Raw genomic sequence first — 5397 nt, forward strand, 5'->3', positions numbered from 1 at the left:
GATTATTGTATTTTTTTTTTTTATTTTTTGTGTTTGATTTTTTAGTTTATCTTTTTTGTAGGATTTTTTATTTCTTGAATAGTTTTTGAGTGTTGTATTTGTATGATAGTATGTCTCTGATCAGATTATTTTACTTTTTTAACTAGTTTCTCTTTTTTGTATTATCGTTAGTTTGATTTGTTTTTTATATCTTTTTATGTTATTGATTTTAATATAATATTTTTGATTTTTTTTTTTTTTTTTATTTTTTTGTGTTGGTTTTTTTTTGTGTATTATTTTTTTTTTTTGTGGTTTAGTTCTTTAAGATGAATATCTTTTTAATTTGTGTTACTTATTGTTTGTTGGTATTTTTTTTTTTTTTTAGTTTTTATTGTTTCTACTTTGTGTTTGATTTTTTTTTTTTATTTTGATAAGAGTGATGGTAGTAAGTTCTACTACTGTGTATTACTTATACAGAGCTCCTGTAGGAGGATGTGTTATACGTTTGTCTTATTGTTTGATTTTTTTTTTGTAGCTGTGGTTTGTGTTGTTTGTTTTGGAGATTTGGAATTGTTGTTTTAGTTTTATTTTATTTATCTGTGTTTCTTGAAGTATATCTTGATGTATATGTGTTTTGTATGCTGGTGATTGTTTTGTTTTGTTGTTTTATGATAAATTACTGGACTAGAAGTTTGCTAAATTGGTAATTTCGATTTATGGCCTACGCTCATTCCTTTCACACCCACATATATATAGATTTCTTTTTTTTCCCTCCATGTTATTGACTTGTTTATTATTTTTACTCACTGAGTCGTGGTAACTTTGGTGTCCGTGTTCACCACTGCTATGTCATTTATCTTGGCCAGGTCGCTAGTGCACCAGTTGCAAATGAGAACTTGTTCTCAACTAGCCTACCTGGTTAAATAAAGGTGAAATAAATAAAAAAATAAAAAAATAAATAAAAAGAAGTGTACAACATAACATAAAACACAAGTTATTCAAGCATTAAAGTTAGTAGAAACATGTCAAACGATGTATATAATCAATCTTTAGGAAGTTTTTATCATAAATCTTCAATAAAATTCCAACCGGACAATTCCGTTGTTGATAGAAAGGAAAGGGAACGACCGTCGCGCTCACGGCCACAACTTCAAAGGAATAGATGCTATATATGCATGGATGTCCTGACCGGATGCCCATATTTGGGCATGCACGCGTCATCCGGAACATAGGGTCATAAATCAAACGTTTGACTCGTGCCGTCTACTTTATTCTCTCTTACATGGTAGTATCATGTGTTATCTTGAGGATTCATAATCTAATCCTGAGTTTTATAGTCTAGCTCCTCCTACTGACTATGTAGAATCAAAGTTATTTTACATATACATTTAATAGCAGTTTACAAATTATTTATGCACTGAATACATCACTGGATGGAGCTGTGGTCAAACAAAATACATCAGATGCATGTATATCTCTAACTAACTGACAGGTGACAGGTCTGTATTCTGCTGAGTCAGTGAGTTAAGTGTCACTGGACATCACAGCACAGTAATGCAGAGCAGTCTCTCACTTCAACAGAGGAGATCTCCAGATCTGTACAGATCTTCTCTGTTCAGTTTAACAGGGAGGTGAGAGTATGGAGGTTTAGCTCTCACTACAGTCCTAGAGGCATGGAGGACGAAGAGGAGGAATTGGGGAACTGATCCTGGATACTGTTWATATGCTGAGGAGTAGTTGCAGGAAAGTTGAACATTACTACCCTCCTCTCCATACACTTCATGTTGGTTTGTCTGGATGGTCTATTTGAAATMATGTATTTGAAATGAGGAAAGATCTTGGTATTTATTCTAAAATCCAATAATACTGATAAAAATACATTAGCCTAAAAAACATTTACCTTTGGGATCGGTGTCCCTTCCACGGGACGGTTGAGCTAACGTAGGCTAATGAGATTAGCATGAGGTTGTAAGTAACAAGAACATTTCCCAGGACATATCTGATATTGGCAGAAAACTTAATTCTTATTAATCTAACTGCACTGTCCAATTTACAGTAGCTATTACAGTGAAAGATTACCATGCTATTGTTTGAGGAGACTGCACAACTTTGTACATGAAAAGTTATTAATAAACAAATTAGGCACATTTGGGCAGACTTGTACAAAATTATGAACAGAAATGCAATAGTTTATTGGATCAGTCTAACAATTTTGCACTTACACTGCTGCCATCTAGTGGCCAAAATCTAAAATTGCACCTGGGCTGGGAAATTACATTATGGCCCTTTCTCATGCATTTCAAAGAGATGATACGAAGAAAACAAAAGAACGCTTGGTTTTTTCTTTGTGTTATCTTTTACCAGATCTATTGTGTATATTCTCCTACATTCCTTTCACATTTCCACAAACTTCATAGTGTTTCCTTTAAAATGGTACCAAGAATATGCATATCCTTGCTTCAGGGCCAGAGCTACATGCAGTTAGTTTTGGGTGTGTCGTTTAGGCAAAAATGTGAAAAAAAGGGCAGATCCTTAAGAGTATGACAGGAACACAGTAATTTACTAACCTGTTGGTACACAAAGTAAAATAATTGTGTAGCCTTTTTTTTATTACTACAGTAGTAAGCCACACCACTGCCCTAAAACATGCACAACAGGAGTTTATCATGAACTTTCAGGTTTTTGTACAATGTTTCCGGGTTTCCTGTCACTGTGGACTGCAAGGAGCAATAGTACAGAGCAGAGTTTTTTTACATCAGCAGAAGAGATCTCCAGATCCACACAGGTTCTATCCTTCTTCAGTTTAATAGACAGTCGTGGGTATGGAAGAGTAGGTGTGAGTCTACCTGCATGCACAGTGAGGCGAAGACTTTTGGAGTATGACCTGGTGTCAAGAAAGGGCAGCAAAGAAGCCACTTCTCTCCAGGAAAAACATCAGGGATGGACTGATATCTGCAAAAGGTACAGGGATTGGACTGACTGAGGACTGGGGTAAAGTATTTTCTCTGATGAGTTCCCCTTTTCCGATGTTTGGGGCATCCGGAAAAAAGATATCCGGAGAAGGACAAGGTGGCGCTACCATCAGTTCTGTGTCACGCCAAACAGTAAAGCATCCTGAGACCATTCATGTGTGGGGTTGCTTCTCAGCCAAGGAGTGGGCTCACTCACAATTTTGCCTAAGAACACAGCCATGAATAGAATGGTACCAACACATCCTCCGAGAGCAACTTCTCCCAACCATCCAGGAACAGTTTGGTGATGAACAATGCCTTTTCCAGCATGATGGAAGCACTTGCCATAAGGCAAAAGTGATAACTAAGTGGCTCGGGGAACAAAACATCGATATATTGGGTCCAAGGCCAGGAAACTCCCAGACCTTTATCCCATTGAGAACTTGTGGTCAATCCTCAAGAGGCGGTTGACAAACAAAACCCACAAATTCTGACAAACTCCACAAGCTGATTATGCAAAGAATGGGCTGCCATCAGTCAGGATGTGGCTCAGAAGTTAATTGACAGCATGCCAGGGGGATGCAGAGGTCTTGAAAAAAGAAGGTCAACACTCAAATATTGGACTCTATTCAATCAACTCCAATGTATGTAACGACACCCCACCAGGTGAACTCCACCCTGTTCGACGGTTGGCGCTCGGCGGTCGTCGTTGTCACCTGACCTTGACTGCTGCTACTTGTACTTGCCTCCCCCTCCTTTTGTGAGTAGATGACACCTGTAATTGGGTCCTAGGGGATTTGTGGACTATTAAGATTACCCAGACAAGCCCGGCTGCTGGGGTGCAGGGATTTGTGTGTTAACAGTATGCTACATTCTTGTGCTGTCAGGGTACGTGTAGGTTGGTTTGTGATTTTCGTGTTTCTCACTTTGTTTTTGGGTGAAGCTTTGTGTTTAGAGTAGCGTACGTGTTCTTCACCCCGTGGTTGGGGAATTAAAATTGGAACGCTACATCTCTGAACTCTTCTGTCTCACTGCGTTTGACTCCGTTCATCCACTACACCCGAGGCATACAATGTAAGTTGTCATAATAAGCCTTTGGACACTTATGGAATGGCTTGATGAAGTATATACATCGAGATATTCCATAGTACATCTGAGACAAAATGAAGCTTAACCCTCTGGGATATGATCGCTGGGACGCAGTATAGCTTAGTCGACTGTCACTTCAGCAGAGGATATCTCCAGATCCCACGAATTGGCTTTTTATATCATGTTCTAGAGAAAACTGGTGTTTGCAAGTACATTAACTCCATTAACCGAGATAACGTGGTGGTCGATTTAGGCGGATAATTGTCGATACCATGAAACGAGTGACACTCGAGACAGTGTAGTTACTAAGGAGTTGAACTCTGTACCGGTGTGGCCATACAGCACCTGGATCCAGTGATAGTGGGTGAATATACGACTCGCTATTTATTGCCATTATTTTCTGTAGTAATTATTTTTTTGCTTTTATATTTTTCTCAGATTTAGAGACATAATACCGTGAAATCCTAACATGAAGAGTTGAGTTAATATTCCTTGATACTGCTATTAAGATACTATTTAAAGTACATAAAATAGCAATAATGGTATACATGCAGTCTTGTATACAAACGAAACGCTTGGTCTCTTACCTTAATGGTTGTGAACACAAATTAGAAAGAATAGGTAACATAAATGTCTTTGTAAGAGAGAGCAAAGCTGACAGTAAAGGCAGCAATTCACGACCTGATCTCCTGTCCTTCCAAGATGTATCCACTGTGTTGCTGTGCGATATGGTTGTGCTGCCTCCTGCTTAAGGATTTTATTAATGTAGATAGAATCAGTTCTATCAGCACAGGATTCATAATCTAATTTTTTGTATTAGCTCCTCCTACTGAGACGTATATTAAAACAATGACATTAATGTGTACACTTGAAAGTGCACAAGGAAAGGTTTTATACAGAGTTTCTAGGGTTCCCTGCCATGTGCGCTCAACATAGCACAAGGTAGTACACTGCAGAAGTCTCTCATATCAACAGCTTCCTCAGATAACCACGACAAGTCTTCTCATCATTACAGTTGACTGGACAGCTCGGGATCCAGACCTTGAGAGCCCGTTGATGGGAGACCAACACAGCACGGATAAGCAGGATATACTGAGGAGGATTCCAGGGTCCTGGAGATACCATGAAGGACTGCAGATGAGTAGATGCATAAAAGGTGTAAATATTCGACACCTGCTAGAGCAGTACACCTCCTCTGCTGAGTTCGGCTTATAGATAGGTCTGACCATCACTGTCACTGCAAGAAATAGCAAATATGTTATCTTATATTTTTACTCTGTTATAGACTATTTATCAATTCCCATAACACTCGATGCAAATAACACCATTAAAACATGACTAATTAGAGTAGATGACTACATGCGAAGTACTGGAAAAG

The sequence above is a fragment of the Salvelinus sp. IW2-2015 genome, linkage group LG27 (genome assembly GCF_002910315.2).
Source record: "Salvelinus sp. IW2-2015 linkage group LG27, ASM291031v2, whole genome shotgun sequence".
Taxonomy (NCBI): domain Eukaryota; kingdom Metazoa; phylum Chordata; class Actinopteri; order Salmoniformes; family Salmonidae; genus Salvelinus; species Salvelinus sp. IW2-2015.